Below are 13,857 nucleotides of genomic sequence, written 5' to 3'. Positions count from 1 at the left end.
CTTCTTTTTTTTTTTTTTTTCCAGAGTGTCTTGGCTTTCCATGCCTAAAATACTCTCATGGGATCTTCAGCCATATCCGAATGCCTTAAGGGCTGATTCTGAGGCCACAGTGCTGTTTAGGACATCTGCCATTCTATGAGTTTACTGTGTATCCCACTTCCCATGATGGATTGTTCTCTCCCTTTTTGATTCTATCAGTTAGTATTACAGATACTAGTATTGCTTGTGTGATCCCTTTGACTCTTAGGCCTATCAGTGTGATCAGTTGTGAACTGAAATTGATCACTTGGACTAGTGAGAAGGCATTGGTACATGCAACCCTGATGGGATTGAATTGGAGTCCCCTGGTATGTTTCTAACTCTACCATTTGGGGCAAGTCAGCTTGAGCATGTCCCAAATGGTACATCTCCTCCCTCTCTTATTCCCACTCTTATGTTTAACAGGGATCACTTTCAGTTACATTTAAACACCTAAGAATAATTGTGTGTTAATTACAGAGTTCAACCAATAGTACGAGAACAAGAAAAAAAATACTAAAAGAAATAAAGTATTAAATTGTACGTCAACAGTCAGGAAAAGGGCTGTTCAAGTCACTATTTCTCATAGTGTCCATTTTACCTCAACAGATTTCCCCTTTGGTGCTCAGTTAGTTGTCGCCGATCAGGGAGAACATAAGATATTTGTCCCTTTGGGATTGGCTTAATTCACTCAGCATAATTTTTTCCAGATTCCTCCATCTTGTTACAAATGACCAGATTTCATTGTTTTTGAATGCTGTATAGTATTCTGTAGAGTACATGTCCCATAATTTCTTTATCCAGTCTACTGTTGATGGGCATTTGGGTTGGTTCCAGGTCTTAGCTATTGTGAATTGAGCTGCAATAAACATTAGGGTGCAGACCGCTTGTTTGTTTGCCAATTTCATTTCCTTTGGGTAAATTCCAAGGAGTGGGATGGCTGGGTTGAATGGTAGGGATATATTCAGGTTTCTGAGGCATCTCCAGACTGACTTCCATAGTGGCTTAACCAGTTTGCATTCCTGCCAACAGTGGGTTAGTGTCCCTTTTTCCCCACATCCTCTACAGCATCTACTGTTGGTAGATTTCTGAATGTGAGCCATTCTAACTGGGGTGAGGTGAATCCTCATTGTGGTTTTGATTTGCATTCCTGATTGCTATTGATCTTGAACATTTTTTCATGTGCCTGTTGGCCATTTGGATTTCCTCTTCTGAAAAATGTCTATTGAGGTCCTTGGCCCATCTCTTAAGTGGGTTGTTTGTTTTGATGTGGAGTTTCTTGATCTCTTTGTGAATTCTGGTTATCAACCCTTTATCTGTTGCGTAGTTTGCAAATATTTTTCCCATTCTGTTGGTTGCCTCTTCACTTTCCTGACTGTTTCTTTTGAAGTACAGAAACTTCTCAATTTGATGCAATCCCAAATGTTAATTTTTGCTCCGACTGCCTGTGCTTCCGGGGTCTTTTCCATGAAGTCTTTGCCGGTACCTATATCTTGCAGGGTTTCTTCAATGTTCTCTAATAATTTGATGGTGTCAGGTCGTAGATTTAAGTCTTTAATCCACGTTGAGTGAATTTTTGTGTAAGGTGAAATGTACGGGTCTTGCTCATGCTTCTGCATGTGGAAATCCAGTTTTCCCAGCACCATTTATTGAATGGACTGTCCTTACTCCAGGGATTGGTTTTGGATACTTGATCAAATATAAGTTGGCTGTAGATGTTTGGATTGATTTCTGGTGTTTCTATTCTGTTCCGTTAGTCTATCCATCTGTTTCTGTACCAGTACCATGTGGTTTTGATAACTGCCCTGTAGTATGTCCTGAAAGTTGGTATTGTCATGCCCCCGGCTTTATTTTTTTTCTTACAGGATTGCTTTAGCTATTGGAGTTTTCCTGTGTCTCCATATGAATTTCCGCATCATTTTTTCCATATCTGAGAAGAATGTCTTCGGTATTTTGAGTGGTATTGCATTGAATCTATAAATTGCTTTTGGGAGAATGGACATTTTGTTGATATTGATTCTTCCAATACATGATCATGGGAGATTTTTCCATTTTTTGGTATCCTCTTCTATTTGTTTTTTTAAGGTTTTGTAATTTTCATTGTAGAGATCTTTAATCTCCTTGGTTAAGTTGATTCCAAGGTATTTGATTGTTTCTGTAGCTTTTGTGAATGGGATTGATCTTAGAAGTTCTTTCTCAGCCATGGCATTGCTTGTGTATACAAAGGCTGTTGATATTTGTGCATTGATTTTATATCCTGGTACCTTGCCAAACTCTTCTATGAGTTCCAATAGTCTCTTAGTAGAGTTCTTTGGGTCCCCTAAATAAAGAATCATATCATCTGCAAAGAGGGATAGTTTGAGTTCTTCCTTCCCAATTTGTATCCCTTTAATTTCTTATTCTTGCCTAATAGTTCTGGCTAAAACATCCAGAAGTATATTGAATAGCAGTGGTGAGAGTGGGCATCCCTGTCTGGTACCAGATCTCAGTGGAAATGATTCCAACTTTTCCCCTTTCAATAGGATGTTGGCCGTGGGTTTTTCATAAATTGCTTTGATTGTATTGAGGAAAGTTGCTTCCATACCTAGTTTGCTTAGAGTTTTCATCATGAAAGGGTGTTGTATTTTATCAAATGCTTTCTCTGTGTCTATTGAGATAATCATATGGTTTTTCTTCTGTAATCTGTTAATGTGGTGTATCACATTGATTGTTTTGCGAACATTGAACCATCTCTGCATACCTAGGATAAATCCCACTTGGTCTGGGTGGATGATCTTTCTGATGTGTTGTTGCATTCTATTGGCGAGAATTTTATTGAGGATTTTTGCATCTATGTTCATCAGGGATATTGGTCTGTAATTCTCTTTCAATGCTGCATCTTTATCCGGCTTAGGAATTAAGGTGATGCTGGCTTCATCGAAAGAATTTGGGAGGATTCCCTCTGTTTGGATTGTTCTGAATCGTTTGAGAAGAATTGGAGTCAGTTCTTCTTTAAATGTCTGGTAGAATTCAGCAGTGAATCCATCTGGTCCTGGGCTTTTCTTTGTTGGGAGGGCCTTTATTACTGTTTCAATTTCTGTCTCAGTTATGGGTCTGTTTAGGTTTTCTATGTCTTCCTGGTTCAATTTAGGTAGGTAGCTTGTGTCTAGGAATCTATCCATTTCTGATAGGTTTCCCTGTTTGCTGGCATACAAGTCCTTGTAGTAATTTCTGATGATTCTTATTTCTGTGGTTTCTGTTGTTACGTTTCCTTTTTCATCTCTGATTTTATTGATTTGGGTCTTTTCTCTTCTTTTTTTAGTTAGTTGGGTCAATGGCTTGTGAATTTTGTTTATTTTTTCAAAATACCAGCTCCTTGTTTCACTGATTTTTTTGTAATGTTTTTCTTGATTCAATCCTGTTGATTTCTTCTCTGATTTTAATTATTTCTCTTCTCCTACTAGATTTGGGTCTGGTTTGCTGCAGATTTTCTAGATCCTTGAGATGAATTGAAAGCTCATTTATTTGGTGCCTTTCCAATTTCTTGATGTAGGCACCTGTTGCTATAAACTTTCCTCTTAACAATGCTTTTGATATATCCCATAAGTTTTGGTATGTTGTGCTGTTATCCTCATTTACTTCCAGAAAGTTTTTGATTTCTCTTTTGATTTCTTCTAGGATCCATTGTTCATTCAGGAGCATGTTGTTCAATCTCCATGTGTTTGCATATGCTCTAGGGATTCCTGAGTTGCTAATATCCAACTTCATTCCTCTATGGTCTGAGAAGTTGTATCGTATGATTCTAATTCTTTTGAATTTGCTGAGACTTGCTTTATGGCTAGTATGTGGTCAGTCCTGGAGTAGGTTCCATGTACTGCTGAGAAGAATGTAAATTCTTTACGTGTAGGATGAAAAGTTCTGTAGATATCTGTTAGATCCATTGGGGCTATAGTGTTGTTTAAATCTACTGTTTCCTTGTTGATCTTCTGTCTTGTTGATCTGTCTATTTGTGAGAGTGGAGTATTGAATTCCCCCAGTACCAATGTATTGGAGTCTAAGTCTCCCTTTAAGTCCCTTAACAAATCTTTTAAATAAACCGGTGCCCTGTAATTAGGTGCATATATATTGATAATTGTTATATCTTCCTGTTGAATTGATCCCTTAATCATTATATAGTGCCCCTCTTTGTCTCTCTTAACAGTGTTTGTGTTAAAGTTCATGTTGTCGGATATTAAGATGGCTACACCCACTCTTTTTTAATTTCTGTTGGCATGGAATATCTTTTTCCAGCCTTTTACTTTCAGTCTGTATGCATCTTTGCTGGAAAGATGCGTTTCTTGTAAGCAGCAGACAGTTGGGTTTTGTTCCTTAACCCAATCAGCCGAACGCTGTCTTTTAACTGGACAGTTCAGGCCATTAACGTTCAATGTGACTATTGATAAGTAGTAGCTTTGCCCTGCCATTTCCCAAAGAGAAGTTCTAATATATGCTTTGAATTCCCTGTGATCTTTTGCTGTGAGGTTTCCTTCGTTTACCTTCTTTCACATTGATGACCGTGTTTTTGTGTTTCTGTGTGTAACAGATCTTTAAGCATCTTTTGCAGGGCTGGACGAGTGGTGACAAATTCTTTCAATTTCTGTTTGTTGTGAAAGGTCTTTATTTCACCTTCATTCACACATGAGAGCTTTGCACGATACAATATTCTGGGCTGGCAGTTTTTCTCTCTTAGTACCTGGGCTATGTCTCACCATTCACTTGTAGCCTGTAGGGTTTCTGATGAGAAGTCAGCTGTGAGTCTTATTGGAGATCCTCTGAGAGTAATCTGACGTTTCTCTCTTGCACATTTTAGAGTCTTTTCCTTATGTTTCACTGTGGTGAGTTTGATTAAAACATGACGTGGTGAGGATCTCTTTTGGTCATGTTTACTAGTGGTTCTATTTGCTTCCTGAACTAGGATGTCTCTGTTCTTCTCCAAACCCGGGAAGTTCTCTGCAAATATCTCACAAAAAAGGCCTTCTAATCCTTTCTCTCTCTCTCTCTCTATGTCTTCAGGAACTCCTAGAACTCGAATGTTGGTTTTTTCAATAGCATCCTGTAGATTTGTAACAATATTTTTTAGATTTCTAATTTCCTCTTTTCTTTGGTTTGACTGTATCCTTTCCTATGCTGTGTCTTCTACGTCCGATATTCTCTCTTCTGTTTCACTGACTCTGTTTTTAAGGCTCTCTAATGTGTTTGTCATTTGATCTATTGAGCTCTTCATTTCATTTTGATTTCTCTTCACTATCAAACTTTCCTGTTCTACTAGTTTCTCGTTTCATTTTGATTCCTCCTTAAGATTTCATTTTCATGAATGAGAGTTTCTATCCTGTCCAGTAAGGAATTCCGTAGCTTAAGCTTTTTTTTTTTTTTGAAACTTCTAAATGTTCTTATCATAAATTTTTTGAAATTGGTGTCTTGCATTTCTTCCATCTCATCATCTTCATAATCTTGGCTTGGGGTGTCTTGTTCATTTGGGGGTGTTGTAATATCTTCATTGTTCTTGTTTCCTTGGTTTCTGCATTTGTTGCTTGGCATTTTGGACATATTCTTTGGATTCTTCTTCCCTCACTGTGGTGTTTTTTCTTACAGTCACTATGACTGTATTAAGTGGATTGTCTGCTTTTGATGGAGCCTTAGAGACTTGATTTGGTCTCTGTTTGGTTCCTTAGGGTTAAGGGTGTGCCAAAGGTGACACTCCCAGGTTAGGCGTGGTAAATCTCTCCCTTTCTTTTTTTTTTTTTTTTTTTGATTCAGTAGGGAAGTAATTCTGCACAGCTGAGAGGAATTGAAGGTAGTTAGCAGGCCTATGATATACCCACAGGAGCCAGAGATCGGAAGCTCTTTCCCAAGGACCACACAAGGAATCTTCTGTCCTCAGTGTGGGCTCAAATTCTCCTGCAGTCTCCCACTGGGTTGCCAGGGTTACCGAATTGTAGTGTCTCTGGAGAATACTCATGTGAATTCCGTGAGATCTCTCCCACACCGTCTCTTTTTTCACAGTCTCAGTTCATTAGCACCACACATTCACTAGGTCCTAAATTCCTGTTATTTTACCCCTCCCCCCAGAGTCAGGTTTTTTGCTAGGCTGAGGGCGGGTGCAGCCCTGAAGTTGCACCGCTTATGACGTATGTCCAAAATGGCGCCTGCTGTTTGTCTTGCTCTCCTTTGAGAGGTGAGCATAGAGAGAGAAACTCGTGTCCATACCGGTCACTTTTTTTTTTCCTCTCTCTTCTAGTTAGCCTGGTGAACTTTTCCCCATGGGGTTTCAAGCCTTGTTCCCTCTAGTCTCCTCTTTCTGCTTTCCTGCCTGTGTCTCATGCTATTGAGCTTCGGATCACCTCACGTTCCAGTGCTGGTATGTTGATTCTGCCAATGGTGTCCCGAGCTATGGGCTCCCACGCTCTCCACGCAGGTCCACCGTGAATCACTAGTTCTGGAAGAGTTTCCTCTGCTGTTTCTTCCCCTTCTATTCCTTGAACCTGCAGTGTCTCCACTTTTATTAAACTGTCTCTTCCCGGACTATCAGGGTGCTCCCTTCCTATTCCGCCATCTTGCTGCTTTCTGTGTTTTACACTCTGAAAGAAGAGGAAGGAATTCGCTGGAAGGTAGTCAATTGAATTATTATTTTTTTTACATACATAGTTTTTATTTTTATTTTTTTAACTTTTATTTAATGAATATAAATTTCCAAAGTATGGCTTATGGATTACAATGGCTTCCCCCCATAACATCCCTCCGACCAGCAACCCTCCCCTTTCCCACTCCCTCTCCCCTTCCATTCACATCAAGATTCATTTTTGATTCTCTTTATATACAGAAGAGTAATTTAGCATACATTAAACAAGATTTCAACAGTTTGCTCTCCCACAGAAACATAAAGTGAAAAATAATAGATGATTTTTTAAATGATGATGAAATCAGATCAGACTTATTGTCATGTTTAATCCCTGTGAGAGTCAAGTTGGGAATTGATAATTTCTTTTTTTTTTTTACAGAAGATCAGTTTAGTATACATTAAGTAAAGCTTTCAACAGTTTGCACCCCCATAGAAACACAAAATGAAATATGCTGTTTGAGTACTCATTATAGCATCAAATCTCAATGTACAGCACATTAAGGACAGAGATCCTACATGAGGAGTAAGTGCACAGTGACACCTGTTGTTGACTTTACAAATTGACACTCCTGTTTATGGCATCAGCAATCTCCCTATGCTCCAGTCATGAGTTTCCAAGGCTATGGAATCCTTTTGAGTTCACCGACTCTTATCTTGTTTAGACAAGGTCATAGTCAAAGTGGAGGTTCTCTCCTCCCTTCAGAGAAAGGCACCTCCTTCTTTGAAGACCTGTTCTTTCCACTGGGATCTCACTCACACAGATCTGTCATTTAGTTTTTTTTTTTTTTTTTTTTTTTTGCCAGAGTGTCTTGGCTTTCCATGCCTGAAATACTCTCATGGGCTTTTTAGCCGGATCCGCATGTCTTTAGGGCTGATTCTGAGGCCAGAGTGCTGTTTAGGACATCTGCCATAATATGAGTCTGCTGTGTATCTCACTTCCCATGTTGGATCACTCTCCCCTTTATTTATTCTACCGGTTAGTATTAGCAGGTACTAGACTTGTTTATGTGATCCCTTTGACTCTTAGTCCTTGCATTATGATCAATTGTGAACAGAAATTGATCACTGGGACTAGTGAGATGGCATTGGTACATGCCACCTTGATGGGATTGAATTGGAGTCCCCTGGTATGTTTCTAACTCTACCGTTTGGGGCAAGTCAGCTTGAGCATGTCCCAAATTGTACATCTCTTCCCTCTCTTATTCCCACTCTTATGTTTAACAGGGATCACATTTCAGTTAAATTTCAACACTTAAGAATAACTGTGTATTAATTACAGAATTAAACCAGTCATATTAAGTAGAACAGACAAAAAAATACTTGAGGGATAATGTATTAAGTTGTTCTTTAACAGTCAGGACTATGCTGATCAAGTCACCGTTTCTCCTAGTATCTATGTCACTTCAACAGGTTTCCTTTTGTTATTTAGTCAGTTGTCACCGATCAGGGAGAACATATGGTATTTGTCCCTTTGGGACTGGCTTATTTCACTCAGCATGATGTGTTCCAGATTCCTCCATTTTGTTGCAAATGACTGGATTTCATTGTTTCTTACTGTGGTATAGTATTCTAAAGAGTACATATCCCATAATTTCTTTATCCAGTCTACCGTTGATGGGCATTTAGGTTGGTTCCAGGTCTTGGCTATTGTGAATTGTGCTGCAATAAACATTAGGGTGCAGACTGCTTTTTTGTTTGCCAATTTAAATTCCTTTGGGTAAATTCCAAGGAGTGGGATGGCTGTGTCGAACGGTAGGGTTATCTTCACGTTTCTGAGGAATCTCCAGACTGACTTCCATAGTGGCTTGATCAGTTTGCATTCCTGCCAACAGTGAGTTAGTGTCCCTTTTTCCCCACATCCTCGCCAGCATCTGTTGTTGGTAGATATATGTATGTGAGCCATTCTAACCGGGGTGAGGTGAAACCTCATTGTGGTTTTGATTTGCATTTCCCTGACTGCTAGTGATCTTGAACATGTTTTCATGTGCCTGTTGGCCATTTGGATTTCCTCTTTTGAAAAATGTCTATTGAGGTCCTTGGCCCATCTCTTAAGTGGGTTGTTTGTTTTGATGTGCAGTTTCTTGATCTCTTTGTAGATTCTGGTTATTAACCCTTTATCTGTTGCATAGTTTGCAAATATTTTTTCCCATTCTGTCGGTTGTCTCTTCACTCTCCTGACTGTTTCTTTTGCAGTACAGAAACTTCTCAATTTGATGTAATCCCAATAGTTGATTTTGGCTTTGGCTGCCTGTGCCTCCCGGGTCTTTTCCAGAAACTCTTTCCCTGTGCCAATATATTGAAGGGTTTCTCCAATGTTTTCTAATAACTTGATGGTGTCAGGTCGTAGATTTAGGTGTTTAATCCATGTTGAGTGGATTTTTGTGTAAGGTGTAAGGTAGGGGTCTTGCTTCATGCTGCTGCACGTGGAAATCCAATTTTCCCAGCACCATTTATTGAATAGACTGTCTTTGCTCCAGGAATTGGTTTTAGATGCTTGATCAAATATAAGTTGGATTGATTTCTGGTGTTTCAATTCTGTTCCATTGGTCTATCCATCTGTTTCTGTACCAGTACCATGCTGTTTTGATTACAACTGCTCTATAGTATGTCCTGAAATCTGGTATTGTGATGCCTCCGGCTTTGTTTTTGTTGTACAAGTTTGCTTTAGCTATTCGAGGTCTCTTGTGCCTCCATATGAATTGCAGCATCATTTTTTCTAGACCTGAGAAGAATGTCTTTGGTATTTTTATTGGTATTGCATTGAATCTATAAATTGCTTTTGGGAGAATGGACATTTTGATGATTTTGATTCTTCCAATCCATGAGCATGGAAGAGTTTTCCATTTTTTGGTATCCTCTTCTATTTTTTTTTAAGAAATGATAGCTTCTTTTATTTCTTTCTTCAAGAAATGAGAGCTTTGCAGGATATAATATTCTGGGCTGGCAGTTTTCTCTCTTAGTACCTGCGCTATATCTCGCTATTCCCTCCTACCTTGTAGGGTTTCTTATGAGAAGTCAGCTGTGAGTCTGTTTGGAGATCCTAAGAGTAATCTGTTTCTCTCTTGCACATTTTAGGATCTTTTCTTTATGTTTTACTGTGGTAAATTTAATTACCGCGTGTCCTGGTGAGGATCTCTTTTGTCATGTTTATTGGAGGTTCTATGAGCTTCCTGTATTAGGATGTCTCTGTCCTTCTCCAAACCTGGAAAGTTCTCTGCTAGTATCTCACTAAAAAGGCCTTCTGATCCTTTCTCTCTATCCATGCCTTCAGGAACTCCTAGAACTCGAATGTTGGTTTTTTAAATAGTATCCTGTAGATTCCCAACCATATTTTTTAGATTTCTAATTTCCTCTTCTTTTCTTTGGTTTGACTGTATGTTTTCCTGTTCTCTGTCTTCTAAGTCCGATATTCTCTCTTCTGTTTCACTGACTCTGTTTTTTAGACACTCTGATGTTTTTTTCATTTGATCTATTGAGCTCTTCATTTCATTTTGATTTCTCTTCACTATCACACTTTCCTGTTCTACTAGTTTCTGAGTTTCATTTTGATTCTTCCTTAAAATTTCGTTTTCAGGAGAGATTTTCAATCCTGTCCAATAAGGATTTCTGTAGTTCAAGGATTTGCTTTTGAAAACTTCTAAATATTCTTATCATAAATTTTTTGAAATCCGTATCTTGCATTTCTTCTATTTCTTCATCTTCATAATCTTGGCTTGGGGTGTTTTGTTTATTTGGAGGCATCATAGTGTGATCGTTGATCTTGTTCCCTTGATTTTTGTATTTGTTGCTTGGCATAGTTAATTCTTCTTTCGTCACTGTGCATTTGTTTTTTTTTTTAAACTTTTTTTTATTTTACACTATGTCTGTGTTAAGTGGACTGTCTGTTGTTGGAGGAGCCTTGGAGGCTTGAGATGGGTGTGGCCTGAGAGTTCTGCTTGGTTCTTCCGGGTTATCGGTGTGCAAAGGTGACACCCTCAGGTTATGCGTGGTAAATATGTCTTTATTTATTTATTTATTTATTTAATCAGGAGGTAAGTAATACCACACCGCAAGGCTGTGCAGACTGGATGGTATTTAGCTTTCGATCTCTGGCTTCTACCCAAAGAGTCTGTGCAGGCTCCCTTTCTCCTCTGGACTCCCACTGGGTTGCCTAGGCTACTGAATTGTAGTGACTCAGTTCCTTATCTCTCCCCTGTTGTTATTTAAATCCAGAGTGTGGCCTGCTCTTTGTCTCTTGCTGGCCTTTGGAAGGTTTGGGGAGAGAGAAACTTGTCTGTACCAGTACCCCCCCACACCTTTTTTCCTTTTCTCGTGTAGTCAGTCTGGTGAACTTTCCCGCTCCCCTCTAGATTCTGACCGCCGTTTCCCTTCCAATGTCTCGGGTTACTGAGCTCACCTCCCCTTCCAGCGCAGATGTGTGGACTCGGAGCCCTGGGCGTCCCTGCTCTCCCAGCTGGTGCCTGTGTGACATCCACTCCTCTTCCTGCACTTGAATTATAAAATGTTACATTTTGAATCTTACAGATCATCTTACCTAGCCTAGTAGAGCTCCTTGAACATCAGGGTAAGAAGTGGTATGTTGGAAAGAATATGGACTTATGAACCAGACAGATCTGTGTTCCAATTCATATTCTTTAAAATACCAGGCATACCAGCTAAACTCTTTAAGTTTTGGTTTATTCATCAATAAATTTTTTTTTGGTTTAAAAATATGACAGAATTTATTTCTTTTTTTTTTTTTTACCTTTCTTTAATGAATATAAATTTCCAAAGTACAGAATATGGATTACAATGCCTTCCCCCCCATAACGTCCCTCCAACCCGCAACCCTCCCCTTATCCACTCCCTCTCCCCTTCCATTCACATCAAGATTCATTTTCGATTCTCTTTATATACAGAAGATCAGTTTAGCATGCATTAAGTAAAGATTTCAACAGTTTGCTCCCACACAGAAACATAAAGTGAAAAATACTGTTTGAGTACTAGTTATAGCATTAAATCTCAATGTACAGCACACTAAGGACAAAGATCCTACATGAGGAGTAAGTGCACAGTGACTCCTGTTGTTGACTTAACAAATTGACACTCTTGTTTATGGCCTCAGTAATCACCCTAGGCTCTTGTCATGAGCTGCAAAGGCTATGGAAGCCCCCTGAGTTCACTGACTCTGATCATATTTAGACAAGGCCATGGTCAAAGTGGAAGTTCTCTCCTCCCTTCAGAGAAAGGTACCTCCTTCTTTGATGACCCGTTCTTTCCACTGGGATCTCACTCACAGAGATCTTTCATGTAGGGTTTTTTTTTTCCCCCAGAGTGTCTTGGCTTTCCATGCCTGAAATACTCTCATGGGCATTTCAGCCGGATCCACATGCCTTTAGGGCTAATTCTGAGGCCAGAGTGCTGTTTAGGACATTTGCCATTCTATGGGTCTGCTGTGTATCTCACTTCCCATGTTGGATCATTCTCTCCCTTTTTGATTCTATCAGCTAGTATTTGCAGACACTATTCTTGTTTATGTGATCCCTTTGGTTCATAGTCCTATCATTGTGATCAATTTTGAACAGAAATTGATCACTGGGACTAGTGAGATGGCATTGGTACATGCCACCTTGATGGGATTGAATTCGAATCCCCTGGTATGTTCCTAACTCTACCGTTTGAGGTAAGTCAGCTTGAGCATGTCCTGAATTGCACATCTCTTCCCTCTCTTATTCCCACTCTTATATTTAACAGCAATCACTTTTCAGTTAAGTTTCAGCACTTAAGAAGAATTGTGTATTGATTACAGTATTCAACCAAAAGTATTAAGTAGAACAAACAAACAAAAATACTAAGAGGGATAACATATCAAGTTGCTTATCAACAGTGAAGGTGAGGGCTGATCAAGTCACCGTTTCTCATAGTGTTCATTTCACTTTAACAGGTTTCGTTTTTGGTGATCAGTTAGTTGTCACCTATCAAGCAGAATAAGTGGTATTTGTCCCTTTGGGATTGGCTTATTTTACTCAACATAATGTTTTCCAAATTCCTAACAGGAATCACTGTTCAGTTAAAATTTAAACACCTAAGAATAATTGTGTGTTAATTACAGAGTTCAACCAATGTTACTAGAACAAAGAAAAAATACTACAATGGATAAAGTATTACATTGTACATCAACCGTCAGGACAAGAGCTGATCAAGTCACTGTTTCTCATAGTGTCCATTTCACTTTAACAAGTTTCCCCTTTGGTGGTCAGTTAGTTGTCGCCAATCAGGGAGAACATATGATATTTGTCCCTTTGGGACTGGCTTAATTCTATCAGCATGATGTTTTCCAAATTCCTCCATCTTGTTGCAAATGACTGGGTTTCGTTGTTTTTGAATGCTGTATAGTATTCTATAGAGTACATGTCCCATAATTTCTTTATCCAGTCTACTGTTGATGGGCATTTGGGTTGGTTCCAGGTCTTAGCTACTGTGAATTGAGCTGCAATAAACATTAATGTGCAGACAACATTTTTGTTTGCCAATTTAATTTCCTTTGGGTAAATTCCAAGGAGTGGGATGGCTGGGTTGAATGGTAGGGTTATATTCAGGTTTCTGAGGCATCTCCAGACTGACTTCCATAGTGGCTTATCAATAAAATCTTAATGATGACATTTACATTACATGATTGGTTTGGGAATCAGATAAAATAAATGACCGCTATTGTGTTTATCTTTATTGCTTTTTTCAATAGCCTGAATTCAAATTTCGAGAGTCAGAAGTATTGTATGTGAAGCTAAGTTTTAGAAAGATTAATGTGACCTTATGCATATATAATGGTTTGTAATGGAGAAAGACTAGAGAAATAACTATAGGTACCGAAAGTTATAGCATTAGAACATGTGAGACATACTGTAGGCCTTAATAAGCTGACTGCATTGTAAATATAACAAGGAATGTATTTGGGAAACATAGCAGAGATTCTCAGGTTTCTTTATCCAATTATATGTACTAATCAAAACCCATGGTTCTGAAGTCCTTTACATTTTTCAAATTTGGTGGAATGTGAAAGTGGTAGTGCTAAGGCCAAATACCCTAGAAGATCTGAGTTCATAAATGCCAAAAGAAGAGCATTGGCTTTGTATACAGGATATTACTGATAAACTTGGGAGAAGATGATTTTAAAATAATGAGATGGAGGAAAATATCAGTATAAGGGGAAAAGGAATGGATGA

General features: G+C 38.8%; 1 protein-coding gene across 10 annotated transcripts in view; it reads left to right on the top strand.

Annotated features, from left to right (window-relative positions):
* The window catches only part of LOC100358984 (vascular endothelial growth factor receptor kdr-like), a 299,906-nt gene that overhangs the window by 110,899 nt on the left and 175,150 nt on the right, over positions 1 to 13,857 (top strand). The window lies entirely within an intron of this gene.

This window comes from Oryctolagus cuniculus, chromosome X (genome assembly GCF_051225735.1).
Source record: "Oryctolagus cuniculus isolate XC-2025 breed Fujian yellow rabbit chromosome X, ASM5122573v1, whole genome shotgun sequence".
NCBI lineage: Eukaryota > Metazoa > Chordata > Mammalia > Lagomorpha > Leporidae > Oryctolagus > Oryctolagus cuniculus.
Note: the sequence above shows the minus strand (reverse complement) of the source record. Positions and strands in the feature narration are given on the sequence as shown.